The 7,746-nt window shown below is 40.7% G+C and overlaps 1 protein-coding gene across 5 annotated transcripts in view; it reads left to right on the top strand.

The window, feature by feature from the left end:
- The first annotated feature begins 7,052 nt into the window (after positions 1-7,052).
- ATP10D (ATPase phospholipid transporting 10D (putative)) overlaps positions 7,053-7,746 on the top strand; it is a 112,278-nt gene continuing 111,584 nt past the window's right edge. For all 5 annotated transcript variants that reach the window (XM_033214753.1, XM_033214754.1, XM_033214751.1 and 2 more), the window contains exon 1: positions 7,053-7,305. The gene's annotated coding sequence lies outside the window, so the exon portion shown is untranslated. The remainder of the gene's footprint in view (positions 7,306-7,746) is intronic.

Here is a 7,746-nt window from a genome sequence, read left to right as displayed (position 1 = left end):
TACAGAGGGGTTGAAACTGAAGACTTAATTCACTTTGGTCCAACTTCTTCTAGTGATTGTAGAATTCATTTTTAATCCACATGTTTCAAATTCTTTCTGCCTTCTAAGGTCACCTTATCCCTCAAAATTCAAATAAAATAGCTAGAACGTCCTCCTGATTACAAGATTCACAGAGGAAGGAGGGGTTGATCATTTCCTGTCCTGAATTTGTGCTTCCTGTGAATTTTTTTTTTTTTTTTTTTTTTTTAAGACGGAGTCTTGGCCGGGCGCGGTGGCTCAAGCCTGTAATCCCAGCACTTTGGGAGGCCGAGACGGGCGGATCACGAGGTCAGGAGATCGAGACTATCCTGGCTAACACGGTGAAACCTTGTCTCTACTAAAAAATACAAAAAGCTAGCCGGGCGAGGTGGCGGGTGCCTGTAGTCCCAGCTACTGGGGAGGCTGAGGCAGGAGAATGGCGTAAACCCGGGAGGCGGAGCTTGCAGTGGGCTGAGATCCGGCCACGGCACTCCAGCCCGGGCGACAGAGCAAGACTCCGTCTCAAAAAAAAAAAAAAAAAAAAGACGGAGTCTTGCTCTGTCGCCCAGGCTGGAGTGCAATATCACGATCTTGGCTCACTGCAACCTGCAACCTCCGCCTCCTGGGTTCAAGCAATTCTCCTGCCTCAGCCTCCCAAGCAGTTGGGATTACAGGTGCCCGCCACCAGGCACAGCTAATTTTTTTGGATTTTTAGTAAAGATAGGGTTTTGCCATATTGGCCAGACTGGTTTGGAACTCCTGACCTCAAGTGATCTGCTTGCTTCAGCCTCTCACAGTGCTAGGAATACAGGTGTGAGCTACCACGCCCGACCTTCCTGTGAATTTTTAATCCCAGTTGGTCATATAGCCTCCAAGTTTGCCATCTTTTCTCTGGTCTCTTCCTCCCAGGCAGACATTCCTCCCCAACTTTCCCAACCCAAATGATAGAGGTAGTGGTCAGAACAGACTTCATTACAGGTTGGAGGATAATACAGCACAGAGATTTTAGTACTTTTTCATGTGCTAGCACTCATGAAAAATGATGATACCTGTACAGCCTAATGAAGTAAACTAACTGATCTCTATTGAGCGTGGTATAAAATTCCATTGTGTTTTCCTTATATTACAGAATTGTTAAAAGTTAAAATTCAAAGTATTGAGAAAAATATTAAACTTTGAGTTCATATACAATATCCTCATAAAACATTTAAAAATTCTTGTTATCTTTTGCTTGCTTCAGTGAACTTTTTTTATGTTTTCTAATTGAGATACAACTTATGTACTATAAAACTCACCCCTTTTAAGTGGTTCAATTTCAGAACATTTTCATCACTCCAAATAGAAACCCTGTACCCCTTTGCAGTCACGCTCCATTCCTCTTTTCCCCCAGCTCCTGGCAACTACTACTCTGCTTTCTATGGCTTTATCCATTCTGGGCATTTCATAGGAATGGAATCAAACAATATGTAGACTTTTGTGTCTAGCTTCTTTTGGGGTGCATTTTTATATGAGGTTTTATGCTTTAAATGGCTAGTTATAATTTTTGATATTTTATAATGATTCATTCACATTCTTGATAATTACTATCAATGAGAATTTATGTTCACTCAAATATGTGACAAAAGCTTATAAATGACTTTTACAATCATACCAGATTTTGCAATAATTGACATTATACTTAAAGATGCTAATAGTCCTTTCTTTTATTAGTTGAACCACATAAAGCTGTCATTTTATGTCAAAACTGGTTGAATATTGGCAGTCACAGTATTCCAACTAATATTTTACTGAGTAATGTAACACTGGAATTTCTTGTGATAATGTGAATGGATTTTGAATCCAGTTCAGTTTTTCATGCCAAGCTTTAATTTGCAGAACATACTGTGAAAATAAAGAATAAAGGTATGTGAAAATTGAGACAGCTGCAAGGGACCTGAGGTGTTTAAAGCTGTGCTGGCCCAGTCTCCTTGCCGACCCCACCAAACATTCTCTTGGCCACTTGCTGTGCTCTTTGAGAGCCTGGAACACAGGCTTCTTCATCAGATCCATGGGTTTCTTATCCATGGTGGGCTCCAGACACCCCAGGTCCCATGCAGCTGTCGCAGAGGCTGGTAGTGTTATTTTACAGTGTACCCAGAGCCTGTTGCCTGAGCTCTGATTTGTGAGGAACACAGCACCATAGAAAGATAAAATAGCTTAAAAGCAACACTTTTAAGATATTACTTTCCGAAAGTAACTCAGCCAATACCTATTCAGGGAATTGGTCATGGGTCTTCTTCCACATTTGGTGCAAGATTACACATCATTCCTTAGAAGCTGTATTCCATCTTATCTCTACATAGAACTATCTCCCATCCTTTCACCTTTCCAAAGTTTCCAAACTCCTGCCTTCTCTGGTCACTAGGGGAAAAACACATTAACCAGAGAAATGTATACTTCTTTTTCTCAACTACATCTATTCAGAAAAAAGCTCTGGTACCTATCTTTGTCCAAATAAGAAACTAATTATCTTTCCTAGACTAAAGGGCCATCATTTCATATAAGGAATTGTGCTACTGTCTTATTACCAGTGTTCTTGATATTACAAACAGAATCAATAAATGGTTGATGGACTTATCTAGAACTCCAGGGCCAGCCTGGGTTTCTGCTAATCTGGAGTTTCCCTTTCTGATATCCTGTGTAATCACTGCATGTCAAAGGTTTTTACAAGGTTAAAAACCGATTTGTTCTCCTATGGATGAAAGGGACTCACCTGATATAAAGGGAAATAAATGTATTTCCTCTTAAAAAAAAAAAACGCACACATAAAATCAAGATCTATGTTTACAACTAGTAATAATAACGTAGATATTCTTGCTGTTTCTAGAAATATAGAATTTCTACTGTCAACAAGGCAGTTATAGTTATAGCATGGTTTTACCCTATCCCAACAAAAATCATTTACTGTTCACTTCCCTAATTTATTGAAAGTCGTGCTGCTTAGCCCACAGTAGAGAACTGCATTAAGAATTTGTGTTCTCAAGCCAGCTCTTTCACCTGTTGTCTTGCCATCTTGGATAAGTTGCTCTAACTCTTTGTGCCTCAGATTTCTCATCTCTAAATAAAGAATGACCTCATAGGGATGATAAGAGGAATACATGAAGTCATAGCTGTAAACTTCTTAGTACAGTGTCTAACAGAAATGGTTCACTAGCACTCAATGAATATTAAGGAAAGAAAAAAAGAGACATAAAATCCTGTGATTATGTTGTTAAAATCAGGGCTCATCTACAAGGGACAAGTTTAATTGCCTGCAGCGTTGATCTCCTCCTCCTCCTCCTCTTCTTCTTCTTCCTCCTCTTCCTTTTCCTCTTCTTTTTTTTTTTTTTTTTTTTTTTTGAGGCGGAGTCTCGCTCTGTCGCCCGGACTGGAGTGCAGTGGCCGGATCTCAGCTCACTGCAAGCTCCGCCTCCCAGGTTTACGCCATTCTCCTGCCTCAGCCTCCCGAGTAGCTGGGACTACAGGCGCCCGCCACCTCGCCCGGCTAGTTTTTGTATTTTTAGTAGAGACGGGGTTTCACCGTGTTAGCCAGGATGGTCTCGATCTCCTGACCTCGTGATCCGCCCGTCTCGGCCTCCCAAAGTGCTGGGATTACAGGCTTGAGCCACCGTGCCCGGCCTTCCTCTTCTTCTTCTTCCTCTTCCTCTTCTCCTTCTCCTTCTTCTCTGCCAAAAGTTAGTCAGAACACTGATGGTGGGAAATGTCCTAATCTGTGCTTGAGTCATAGTAAGTACAAAGAAAAAGCTGTGGCTGATTATGAATCATAAGAAATCAGCCTGTGTGCCACTTTAGGAAATGTGAAATATTTTGAGGTAAACAAAAGGAAACCATGTTGCTTTACACGTTACATGTTAAAGTAGTAGCCCGAAATAATGCATATGTCTCTCTTTCACATATAACTGTATAACAAATATAATAGGTTCTAGGAAGAACCTTGTTTACTTTGATAACTGTTTGTCTTCTGCTGCCATACTAATCCTTGAGTATGTTTAAGAAAGGGAAAAATAGAAGTTAGTGAATTGATAATTAGTATTAATTAAGCACCTATTATGTGTTTTACACAGTGATAAGCACTTCAGCTACCTAACTTCATATAGTCTTAACAATGCAAAGGGAGATATTATTGGATCCATTTTAACCTATAGAGCTTAGAGTTGGTACCCAAGATCACATATCTAAAAATTTGCAGAGCCAAGATTTAAAACCAAGTCAAACCGAGGCACTGGCCTACTGTGCCACATATTTCCCACTGACAATTAATTATGAAGTATTGAGAGTTACTAGTGTTGAGAGTCCAAATAATTTTCTAGCTGGAAAAGATGAAGTTCCCTCACTTCTATATTATATAGTTGAAATATTGGTTATTTTTTTAAAAACTTCCTGAGAAGCGTAAAAAAGAACACGTTTCTGAAATTACAAGAAAGTAAATATATTTTAAATTAAAAATGACCATATAGATTTAAAGTAACTAATGTCTTAAATTAAGAATCATATTTTATCTTTTTCAAAATAGAAATCAGTCTGAGGAGAAAATTGGATATTACAGAAGCATTGGAAAAAGAAAACACCAAACACAACAAAACCTAATAAATTAACAGAAACCCATCTTAATAGTGGTTATTCCAATGACCTTCATGGCATTTATGAGTACTGATTTTTTAAATTTGATTAGAAATATTTAAATTATCAAAATGATACAGACACAAATTTCATTCAAATGACAGACACATATAGAAAGCTAGTAATCTCCCCTCACTATCCTCTGAGTAAACAATTTTGAGGTGTATCTTCACATGTTTTTATATTTATATTAAAATCAAACAAATATATAAAGAATATGTATGAGGCTAAGTTGTATTACATAATGTTTTGCATTATTCTACTGCTATGCTCTTTAGACTTAAATATAATATAGATTTTCTTCTAAGACAATAATTCAAATCTTAGCCAGTGATTCTCCACCCTTGTACACATTAGAATTTCTAGAGGAGCTTCAAAAACAGACATTACCAGAGCGCCACCCCCAGAGATTCCGGTTTAATTGGCCTGGGCATCAAGCTCCGCAGTTCACTGTGATGTGTAGCTAGTTAGAACCACTGATTTAAGCAATCCAAACAGGCTGCAAATGCCAGCTACATGCCTGAATTGTCCTGGTATGTACGTTTCCAGGAAGGCCCTCTGCTGAGGTAACAACACCAGTGCTTGATTGGGAGAGCTCAGGAAGGCCCAGCTACAGTTTTTTTTTTTTTTATTTTTTTTTTATTTTTATTTTTTATTATACTTTAAGTTCTAGGGTACATATGCATAACGTTTATATCATGTATAACTCCCCAATGCAATCCCTCCCTCCTCCCCCCTCCCCATGATAGGCCCCAGTGTGTGATGTTCCCCTTCCCGAGTCCAAGTGATCTCATTGTTCAGTTCCCACCTATGAGTGAGAACATGCGGTGTTTGGTTTTCTCTTATGGAAAACAGTATGGCGATTCCTCAAGGATCTAGAACTAGATGTACCATATGACCCAGCCATCCCACTACTGGGTATATACCCAAAGGATTATAAATTACTCTACTACAAAGACACATGCACACGTATGTTTATTGCGGCACTATTCACAATAGCAAAGACTTGGAATCAACCCAAATGTCCATCTGTGACAGACTGGATTAAGAAAATGTGGCACATATACACCATGGAATACTATGCAGCCATCAAAAAGGATGAGTTTGCGTCCTTTGTAGGGACATGGATGCAGCTGGAAACCATCATTCTTAGCAAACTATCACAAGAAGAGAAGGCCCAGCTACAGTTTTAAGTCTCCTCTATAAGGTTGACTCTCAGATAGGAAATGTGTTTCATCTTAAAGGATGTTAGAGACAGTCATATGACTGCAAAAAATGCTACTAGGGCTAGGAATTTCAGAGGCCACATAAATGACAGTGTGTTCTACTAGGCTGGGTTAATTCTGAGGGTTGAGTTTGACTAAGCTCTAGAGATTTGTCCTTACCTGCAGATGGAGGCTTCCCTAATGGAGCATCACAGGAAGCCACACCCGGAACTTGTTTCTCCTCGTCTGGCAGAAGCACGTTCTCAGTGGGTGCAGAAACTTGTTTGGCTTCTCTTGGTCTCAGAGAATTTTCAAGCCGACCAACCAGCTCCCTGTGTCTGTACTGGTGAGCTCTTTACTAATAGTCAAACATTTGCATGCTCATTTAGTTTTCTTCACTCTTGTTGCACATCTGAGAAACACTTGAGAGAATGGAATAGAGAAGCACAATATAGGAGAGTTGTGGAGAGTTTGGCCCCACTTTTTATATTTGTTTCAATGGGATAAAACAGGCAGCCAGGGTTGTTAGGTTTTGTTCTGAGTTATTGATTCGGCCTTCACTAAATGGTTTTTCCTTTTTCCAAATCAGTTAGACATTTTGAGGAACCAGACAGGTTGCTGAAGCTTATTTAGAAGTTAAAACAAAAAAGGTTGTGAGTTTTAAGCAAACGGACTTGGCAGGTGTATGGACAAAGCCACATTATCCTGAGTAAGGGAACGGAAGGGCAAGGTGTGAAGAAAATAACCAAATCAGAATTGTAATATTTTTCCACATTTCTTTTCTAGTCATAAAAACAGTAACATTGCATATTATTTATGTATTTGGTGGTAGGGTCTCACTCTGTCGCCCAGGCTGGAACGCAGTGGCGCGACAATTTTAGATTTGATCTCTTTTACCCTCCAAAAAATAATTGTCCAGTGTTCCACGTTTAGCTAAAGCAGTGAATTGTTAGAATTGCAGCAAAACAATGAACCAAACCGTCAACCGCGAGCAACCTGTACTTGGGAGGTGAAAGTCAGAGGTGAGATTGTAAGGGCTCTGGGTCACTGGGGCATCTGCTCTGGGCAGCAGGGCAGCTCTGTCAAACAGCTGGAGCTGGGAGCCTGGCGTTGCCAGGCCCTGCCCCTGCTGCGTCACGGAGGGCTGGACGGCGGGCGATTGGCGGTGCACTGCAGCTCAGGCTGCTCTGCAGCTTGGCGGAGAGGGGAGGAGGAGTGGAGCGAGAAGTAGGCTGCGAGCTAAGGCCGGCTCCGGGGCTGAGTTTGGGAGATGTCTGAGAAGTGAATTTTTTTTTCCCGCCGAAGGCAAATGGCTGGCGTGGAAGCACAGCCCGCTTTCACTCTTCGGATTTGTACTTAGCTCTTTTCTTGCACCTTGAGACTCGTGACCAACATGCTGTGATGTGTGCCAAGGGAGGAATTGGTAAGAATGAGACGGCGAATCCCTCTGACTGTCCCAGCCTTCTGCTTCACCGCCCACCCGCTTTTCCTTTCTGTTTCTCTCTTCTGTTTCTCCCCGCTCCACTTCCCTAGTCGTGTTTAGATTTGATGACATGGTTCAAAACTACAGTTCTGGGCTGTTACTGAACTTAAAAAAAAAAAAAAAAAAAGAAAGGGTAAAATGATCACACCATTTTCAATCATTTGTTAAAGGGGAATTTAAAAATCTTTTAAATGCTGGATTTTGTAAAAAGGTAAACGATGCACACGCAGGCGCGCATGGGCACTCACACACACGCATTCTCTCTCTCACACACACCCTTGTACACGAGGGCGCACACGGGCACGCAAACACACGCATTCATACACACACACACACCTTTGTCATCCCATTGTGAAATCAGCAGTTTAAAGAAATTTTGGC

Source organism: Trachypithecus francoisi, unplaced genomic scaffold (genome assembly GCF_009764315.1).
Source record: "Trachypithecus francoisi isolate TF-2019V2 unplaced genomic scaffold, Tfra_2.0 Lachesis_group1, whole genome shotgun sequence".
Lineage (NCBI taxonomy): Eukaryota > Metazoa > Chordata > Mammalia > Primates > Cercopithecidae > Trachypithecus > Trachypithecus francoisi.
This window is presented reverse-complemented; position numbering and strand designations above follow the sequence as displayed.